The following is a 10292-nucleotide window of genomic DNA, read 5'->3' on the forward strand; positions in this document are numbered from 1 at the left end:
GTCCTCCAGCTGTTCCAAAACTACAAGTCCCATCATGCCTCTGCCTCTGGGTGTCATGCTTTTGGCTGTCACAGCCTTGCTCTGCCTCATGGGACTTGTAGTTCTGCAACAGCTGGAGGGTCACAGTTGACATATCCCTTCTATATACAGTATTTGTCTGATCCCTCTGCCCATATCCTAGTTTAAAATCTCCCCCAACCTTTTAACAATTTTCTCCCCCGACAGAGGGGCACCTTTCCCATCTAGACTCTGTCTGTGCACGTCCTTTAATACTAGCCAATTTTTATCACAAGCATGAGATTGTCCAAACTGTTCAAACCTACTGATAAATCAGCAATCATCATTAGCTGGCACAGGCTAGGCTAAAAGCAATACACACGTCCGGTGCTGCTGTTCTAGGGTCAGGTGGTCAAGTATTGATAGGGTTGATCCTCTGATTCTTTATAAAGCTTCCCTTGAAAAAAACTGCCCATTATAGACATGCACACAGGGTGTACCAGGTGTGCCTGAGCACACCCTAATCACCCTGTGTGGTGCAGATTCCCCCTGTTTAAACCCCTGATATTTCAGCAAAGACCCCTAACGGGGCTCCTAAAAACTTTGTAATAAAAAAAAAAATACAATTGGAAAAAAAAATGATAAAATAAAAACTACTGACACCATCTACTGCTCTACTGCCACAGCCAGTATAAATTCACATGCACACCAACATGTATATGTTTGAGCTTTGATGTGCCCACCCTAATGCAATAGGCTGTGCACACTTATGCTGCCCATACGGTATATTGAGGGCTGTTTCTATAAGAACCCAATTTAAAATGAATTAGCCAAAGCGCTGATATACACCACATCTACTGGTGAGGTTTTTTATGTTTTTTTGTCATAAATTAAAATTTTTAATAATAAGGTTATTTTTTTAAGTCACTACTTAACCACTTTACCCCCAGCCACTGTGGTGCTACTGCGGCACAGTGGCTCGTTCCCGTCCAGCAACGTAGACCTACGTCACTGGACTCCTCCCCCCTGTAGGCGGCGCTCCCGCTGTTTTCAGTCACAGCGGGAGTCGGGCCAGGGGAGGAGCAGCGGCGATCGCCGCCGCTCTTCCCGATCGTCGGGGAATCGAGTGAGGAGATCCGCCCGCCTGTGTAAACAGAGCGGGCGGATCTCCTAAGTGACAGGGACTGACAGATCGGAGTGTTCAGCATAGCTGAAAATCCGATCTGCCCTTCTGTCACTCAGTCACCCCCCCCCCCCCCCCCACACGTCAGTAAGCACCAGGCATACATTAACCCCTCCCTCTCCAATAAAATTAACCCCTTCATTGCCAGTGTATATATAGCACTGATTACTGCAGTAATGTCACTGGTACCCCCAAAAGTGTCAAAAATGTCAGTCAAGGGTCCGATCTGTCCGCCGCAATGTCGCAGTCCCGCAAAAAAAATCGCAGATCGCCGCCATTACGCGTTAAAAAAAAAAAAAAAAAAAAATGACAGAAATCTTTCCCGTAGTTAGTAAACGCAATAACTTTTGTGCAAACCAATCAAAATATGCTTATTGTGATTTTTTTTACCAAACATAGGTAGCAGAAAACAAATTGGCCAAAAATTGTAAAAAAAATTGATTTTTACATTTTTTTGGGGGGGAATTTCATATAAAAAAATGTTAAAAATATTGTTATTTTTTCAAAATAAACGCTCTTTTTTTGTTTATAGCGCAAAAAATAAAAAGCGCAGAGGTGATCAAATACCACCAAAAGAAAGCTCTGTTTGTGGGAAAAAAAGGACGTAAATTTCGCTTGGGTACGGCGTCGCACGACCGCGCAATTGTCAGTTAAAGTCGCACAGCGGCGAATCGCAAAAAGTGGCCTGGACGTAAGACAGCAAAATCCTCCGGTGGTAAAGTGGTTAAACAGTTTGTCTCATAACTGATAGAAAACAAGCATTTTATCTTTGATAGATTGAGCTGTGTGAATCACAGATTTGCAGACAGAACACTGTATTGTGTACAGAGACCACATTTTCTGGTAATCAATCCATGATTTTTGATAAGCGACTTAATAGGCGGTGAGCGATACAAAGTGCACTGGTAAATACATCCTTTTTATATATCTATTGTAGAGGGTAGGCTTCATTAAGAAGGCAATATCATGTATAGTACTACTACAGAATCCAAATACATACAGTATCTCACAAAAGTGAGTACACCCCTCACATTTTTGTAAATATTTTATTATATCTTTTCATGTGACAACATTGAATAAATGACACTTTGCTACAATGTAAAGTAGTGAGTGTACAGCTTGTATAACAGGGTAAATTTGCTGTCCCCTCCAAATAACTCAACACACAGCCATTATTGTCTAAACCGCTGGCAACAAAAGTGAGTACATCCCTAAGTGACAATGTCCAAATTGTCCAAATGTCCAAGTGTACAGGTTGGCAGTAAAAATGTGCAGTTAACAGACTTACAATTCAACACTGCCACAAATTTGTGGCAAGTTATCCTTGCTATCTGGGCTACAGACTCCCTTAGTCCCCTGGACTTGTCTAGCCACCTTTGCTCTCCCAGTCCTTCAGACTCGCTAAGTTGTTCCGACTCTTTCAGTCCTGCAGGTTTCTATTAACATCTGGACACAGAACTGAAGACTTTGTCTCACCCAAGAATCTTTAAAGCCTTCGGACTCTGGACCTTGTTTGGGGATTACAAAACCTGGAAAATACTGAAACCCAGTTTTCTACTTAGATACAGTTGTTTCTTATATTTAAATACTGTGCTGTACAGACATCTAAGAAATACACAAAAGATACTAATAATAAGGTAATAATTAACATGCCAGCAGTTTGGTTTTAAATAGTAGCGGTACAAGAATTAGACATTGACACGTTGGGCAAAGTGATGCTGTAAATAGCCGACAACTGTTTGTTGGTGCATGAAGCCAAATATAGACAGCTGACAGATTGACATCTAATTAAATCTAATCTAATAAAAGTAAGTTAAGTAGCACTACAACACATTACGCAGCCTCTAGAGGCTTGTAATATTCTTTATTCTATGAGCCGTGATCTTGGCTAGCTCATTTCTTTGAAAAAAATGTCTAACTGCCTTCCCCACTCATAATTATAACTAAACTCCACGCTAATAAAAAAGGCACAAAGTAATAAGCTGTTTATCAATTAATACATTGTTATTTTTTAATTGCAAACAATGTAAGTACCTGAATTTGACCATATTATAAGCCTCTTGCAGTCCCCTATACAGACATGCCCGGCGCTAAGGAGGAACGAACTAAGTAGAGGGCATACATGACTGGGTGGAAGGAGAACTGAGCTGTAGGAGTTAACTAGTTAAAAGTAGGTGGTCAGTGCCGGACCCTTACCTGATTGGTCACACGGACGGGGTGATGGGGTGCAGCTGTAGAAGTATAGCTGCTGGGTAGGAGTTTTTTGGCTCACTCTCTGAGGAGAAATCATGGAAGATCGTCCCTCCCTCCCACCCTTTCTACTGAGGAACTCCGATTATTTATGTATTTATTTTTCTTTCCTTCTTCTCCGCTTTATGTGTTGTGGCGGTTTGGTGTCCTTGACAGGAGTCTAAAAGCTGGTCTTTAGGGAAAAATCGGTGGGGACCCATCTGAGGTATGGCGTCCTCTGATTGGTACAGATGGGTGTCTGAGGTCGGCTGTGTTAGTCCCCAAGGCGGTGCTTAGCGGCTGGGGTCGTAACTAGGCCAAATGGTGACACAGACAAAAGGTGGTGGTAATATGGTACTGTCAACCAAGTTTCAGCTGGATTATGTTATGTTTTTGTTAAAAAGTTTGTTGTTTAATAAAAGGCCATGTCGGCCATTTTAACTCCACATATGAGTAGTGTGATTATTAATAAGGGGGAGGTTACAGGAGGGTAGAGTTGGTAGCAGTCGGTGGAGAAATTCTAGTGTAACAAGGGAGCTCTGATCTACCCTGGTCAAGAGATTAGACTGGGAGATGGATGAGCAGAACAAGCATCCACTCTGCTGTGCTATAAAGCTCAAATGCTAAAAAGAAGAGACAACAGAGTGACGGGGAGGTGAAGACCATCGCATGAAATGCTGCTCCCAAGCCCTGCCCTGGATACTGTTCTTGGCTGTTGGGTGTAAATGTCAGACTAGAGTTTGTCCAGGCTCCATACTAAGTTCATTCAAGTTGCCTAGGACCTTTCTCTCTGATGGGTTTCTTCCAAGATTGAGCTAAATCATAGAGATTATTAACCACTTCAATACAGGGCACTTTCACCCCCTGCCTGCTCAGGCCAATTTTCAGCTTTTAGCTCTGTTGCATTTTGAATGACAATTGCGCGATATCTAAACCAAATTTATGTCATTTTTTTCCCCACAAATAGAGCTTTCTTTTGATGGTAGTTGATCACCGCAAGGTTATTTCTTTTTTGCTAAACTAATAAAAAAAGACAGAAAAGTTTGAAAAAAAAAAGTTTTTTTGTTAATGTTATACAATTTTGTAAATAGATAAGTTTTTTCCTGCACTGATGAGGCCACACTGACAAGCACTGATGAGGAGGCACTGATGGGGTGGCACTGATGGGGTGGCACGAATATGCGGCACTGATAGGCAGCACTGATGGGTGCTGATATGTGATTTAATGTATTTTTAACTGTAAGGCCTCATGCACACTGGACATTATAAAAAAAGCCAGTTGCATTAGCTGTATAAAGCTGTAGAATTTGTTTTTTTTTTTTTTTTCAGCATTTTTTATCTGTAGCGTTTTTTTAAAATTTTTATAACAAAACTATAATTCCAACAAAAGCTTATGGCTCAAAAACACTGATGAACACCGAATAGCCGCATTTATCAGCGTTTTTTGGTGTTTTAAGCTTTTTCCAGAGAAAGGGCTCTTTCACACGGGCGATCCGATCAGATCCGCCTGTCAGTTTTTTAGGCGGATCTGATCGGATCCTCCATGCAGCTCTATGGGGCAGCGGGTGTCAGCGGAGACACCTCCGCTGACACCCGCTGCCATCCGCATCCGATCCTGTGCTTGAAATCTGGACGGATGGAAACCCTATTTTTCCATCTGTTCAGTAATCGGATCGGATCGGATCTGATGAGAGCGGACAGGTGGTCCGCTCTCATCCGATCCCCCATAGAGGGCAGCGGGGGCTGAGACACCTCCCTCTCCGCTCTGCAAGCGGAGACGGAGCTGTCATCCGCCCGGCTCAGCGGGGATCGCGGATCGTTCCCCGCTGAGCAACACGGATCCGCCTACGGAGCGGACCGTGTGAAAGAGCCCTTAGAGCATTTTTACAGCTGAAAGACTCCTCTCAAAACCCACTAGTACTGGGGTTTTTTCCAGCCAGAAAACGCCCCTGCCAAAAACTGCTGATAACAGCCTATGTGTGCATGGACACATAGGGTAACATATAATCAAAGAAGGAGAAGAGCTAAACCAAATCGCAAAATAGATATCCCATAATAAACTGAACAAAAAAATGTGAAGACATACTGTATAGGTATATAATAACAATAAAAAAATGACAGTGCAGGCCAAGGGAATAAAGTCAGCAGAATAGAAAAAATATATCCCAGTGCAGTGAATAATCTCAGAACAGGGTCGTGCCACCTTCTGTGCTCCAGTCCTCAATATGAAAACCTTCCACCACTTGTAAAAATGACTGCTTACCAGAACATATGGACTCAGCTACCCATACAGGTACTGGGTCAACCACGTTTTGAATGTGTCCAGGAGTCGAACTAGAAGTCTCCAAACGTTTCCACACGTAGCAACGTGATGAATCCGCTCCACATAGATTGGTGTCAAAACAGTGTGTTGGACCATAAAGATAGAGAAAGGCTCCAAATAGTGTAAAACTGTATCTCCAAAATATATTTTAAAAAGTAGAAAACTTACAGCATTCCCAATAAACAAGCACTTGTAACATCATCCAGTATACAAGATCATAGTGCAATGGCCTGAATGGTAGGAAACCCAATGCGTTTCGTCCTCAAAGACTTTGATTCGTTCCAAGTACATGCTTATAATCCAAAGCATTCGTATATCAAAGCAAATTTTACCATAAGAAATAATGGAAACTCAGATGATTCGTTCCACAACCATTTATCCATAAATCCTTCAGTTTACAGTCCAAATAAAAAGATTATAGCAATGTGATAGGTTGTACCCACATGGAAGAAAAATATATTTAAAATATATTTTTTTTAAAATTCATTTTTCTTCCCCAAATATATTGCAAATATATTTGAAATGCTACAATTTTGGCCATATTCAATATATTTCAAAAAAAATTTCCCTAAATATATTGGAAATATATTTTTCTTCTATATGGGTATAACCATAAAATGTCCATCCACAAATGGCGCCTCCACAATGGGATTAGAAGCAAAATTCAGCAGGAGCTACAGAGTATAAAAGAGAAGTGAGCGCCTCTAAGTGTAGCACTATTGTTACATTTAATGAAGGTTCAACGATTAAAAGCTCACATGGTTGATGATTTAAAGAGGCACATCTAAGAATGCAGGCATCCGGGGTAAAGCTGTCCACATAGACCTCTTCCACAACGCTGGCTCTCACCGCTGTGAATCTGCTATCGTGACCAGGAAGACTATCCTGCAGTAGAGCGATCTGAAAGTGAGGCTTGAAGAGCTTGTGAAGCGCAGCGTGGAAGGAATTACGTCGGTCTGGCGGTGCATAGGTCGGTCTATGTGGAAAGCTTTACCCCGGATGCCTGCATACTTAGATGTTCCTGTTTTAATCATCAACCATGTGAGTTGCTAAATGTTGTACCTTCATTAAATGTAACCATATTGCTACACTTAGAGGCGCCCCAGTTCTCTTTTATACTCTGTTGTGACATGACGCTACTTGTACAGTATATCAAGTCACAATTTATAAAAAAAATATGTGCTTGTCTTGCAAAATGCTCTCAAACCAAGTGATGTCCAATCCAAGGTTTTACTTTACATTCTTCTTAATTTCAGCCATTACACCATGGGAACCCAAGTTCTATAAATTTCTTGATTCCTGATGCCTCATCAGCTTGATGAACCTATTTGAAAAGTGGATAAATGGCGATATATCTTAACCACATAGGACATATGAACCCCACGCTCGGGATGCAAATTCAGTTTCAGGGTATATAAAATAATTTGTTTATCTCTTCTCTAAAATAAACATACTTATGAAGGAAGTGAAAAGGTATAAATATCTCTTATTTAAAATGGCATTAGCTGTATTTAGTCACAGTTCAATGGGTAACTTAGAGCGTAGTAGTGTAAACAGGTAATAAACGTATCATCCCGGAGTAAACAAGGGTGAGATTATTGTGAATTGCCGGTAACTATCAGCTCACAGCCAACATAGCTTATTCCAACACGTTCTGACTTGATGGAAAGTAAATATCTGAGAGTTCTGTGGCTTGAGGTTCATTGACCTGTGGCTTGTTTCTCAATGAAAAATATTAATCATAAACTGAACTCAACATGAAGAAGCCCTTGCTGCCCCTCTGAAAGGCACTCCATAGTGCCAAAGAGGAGGCAAAGTGGACCAGGACCCTGTGCTAGTGCCAGATCCAGACCTTGGGGCACTTCAAGTTGGGGGGGTCCCTCAACATAGAAATTAAAGTGATTATAAAATCTCATCTTTTTCTCTTTAAAAATAACAAACATGTTATACTTACCTTCTCTGTGCAGTAGCTTTGCACAGAGCAGCCCCGGGTCCTCCTCTTCTCGGGTCCCTTGCTGACTCTCCAGGCTCCTTCCTCCTGTCGAGTGCCCCCACAGCAAGCAGCTTGCCATGGGGGCACCTGAGCTGAGCCACAGCTCTGTATGTCAATTCAGACATAGAGCCGCAGTTCGGCCCCCATCCTCCGTCTCTTCTTATTGGCTAACTGACTTTGATTGAAGGCAGCGGCAGCCAATGGCACCACTGCTGTGTCTTATCCAATCAGGAGGGAGAGTCCCGAATGGCCAAAGCACTCATGCATATCACTGGGCCAAGTGGGGCTCAGGTAAGTATTGGGGGGGGAGTGAGGGGGGCTGCGGCACACAGAAGGTTTTTTTTTTTTGTCTTAATGCATAGAGTGCATTAGGATAAAAAAAAAAAAAAAAAACTTCTGCCTTTGCAATCCCTTTAACCACTTGGCGACCGTGTAACTTACATACACGGCAGCAAAGTGGCACTGCTACCTACTAAGTGATCCTGCACTTCAGGGTCTAGGGCGTACATGCGCGCTGCCGGCGGCCTGCTCCCACTGTAATTACACACAGTGGGTGCTGATCGACAAGTACCATGGACTTTATGTCCTTCGGCACCCGCCGATCCTTCAGTACTGAGGAATAGGAATGTAAACAAGGCAGCTTGTTGTTCTGTTAGTAGGGAAGGCATTAATTCTGTGTCCCTGCAAAAAAGGGACAAGGATCCACGTCTCCCCTAGTTAAAGCACCTCCCATAGTACACAGAAACACAGGCTAGGCACACAGTTAACCCTTTGATCGCTCTTGATGTTAACCCCTTCCCAGCCAGTATCATTAGTACAGTGACAGTGCATATTTTCCAGCACTGATCACTATATTGGTGTCACTGGTCCCCAAAAAAGTGTCAGTTATGCCTTGTTTCCACTGAGCGGAACGGTTCGGGTCGGTACAGTTTGGAAGGGTTAGAATGGTCCGGTCTATTCAGGTGAGCGTTTCCACTGCAAGTCGGGCCACCAGGGACCATGCGGGGTTTACACCAAATGAGGTGTTTGTTTTGCTCTTTCATTTGACGTGAGCATTGAAGTTTTCCTGTCCGCCAATCAGTGGAATCTATCGTGTGACGCCAGTAGCTCCGCCCTAACCGTACCGTACCATTTCCTATGGCTCTACATCTGAAGCAGGACCAGGAATGGTGCGGTTTGGTTCGGATGTATGGGCCACTTTCATAATGGAAACACTCAAAATAGCGTACCGTACCGAACCGACCCGAACCGATCCGCTCAGTGGAAACAAGGCATTAGTGTCCAACTGTCTGCTGAAATATCGCTGTCCCGCTAGAAGCCTCTGATCGCCACCATTACTAGTAAAAAAATAAATAAATAAATAAAAAGTTTGTAGACATAATAACTTTTGTGCGAACAAATCAGTATATGCTTATTGGGATTTTGTTTACCAAAAATATGACGCTGAATACATATTGGCCTCAATTGATGAAGAAATTAGATTTTTTTTTTAATTTCTATATTGGATATGTTCTATAGCAGAAAGTAAAAAATATTGTTTTGTTTTTTCAAAATTGTCAGTCTTTTTTTGTTTATAGCACAAAAAATAAAAACCACAGAGGTGATCAAATACCATCAAAAGAAAGTTCAATTTGTGGGGACATACTGCTGTGGGACATCTTCTTTTTGGCCTGTACTAGATCCCGCCGTTAAGCGGGGACCTAAGGGTGTGGTATCTGCATAGTATGTTCTAAACAGTAGACAAGCAAGTTGGTATTTAGGGTTGTTGGTACATGCATCTGATTGAGAGGACAACGTGTAACAACATCTTTAAACACAGTGATGGAGCCCCGGTTCACACTTCCGCGTGTGCGGAGATCGCATGTAATTCGGAGCGCACTGCTCCTTCATTACATGCGATTTCCTGTGCGGATGCAAATTCAGCCATACACTTTGTATGGCTGAAATTCGCACTGCCTTCGCACCAAACACGCACAGGAGGCATTTTTTCAGCCGCATCAGGATCGGATCGCACAGTGGTTCACACTTGTGCGATCCGATCCTGTGCGAACTGTCAGATCGCACTGCGATATGCGATCAAACTGGGGGTGTCGTTAACACTTAATTGACACCCCCTGCGTATCCCATATGGCAGTGTGAACTGCCTCTTGTGCGGATGCGATGCGGGAACAGGCTGCGAATTCGCAGCCTTCCCGCATCGCACAAGTGTGAACCGGCATGGATATATATTTTTATTTATTGTTGTGATATTTATGTATTTTTAATAACAAACATAACAAATAAAAGAATATCATTTTTAACTAATTGGTAGTGCCTATAAAGTCATTTTTTTGCTATTTTTTCTTACATTGGTAGGTGCCCTATTGATGTGCTTTTGAAAAACTTCACCATAGATTCAGTATGCAGGACTTTTCAAAGAGCAGCACACGAGTGTGAATAGTTAAATAAGATTTACTAGGGAATAGTTTTCATGTACTTTTCTTTTCTGGAAAAAGTGCAGCAAAAACAAAGAATCCTTCAAGTGGGGCCAGACAGCGTAGAACGCTGGATCAGGGCTGAGGATTTAT

This window comes from Pelophylax lessonae, assembly GCF_965119305.1.
Source record: "Pelophylax lessonae genome assembly, chromosome: 4".
Taxonomy (NCBI): domain Eukaryota; kingdom Metazoa; phylum Chordata; class Amphibia; order Anura; family Ranidae; genus Pelophylax; species Pelophylax lessonae.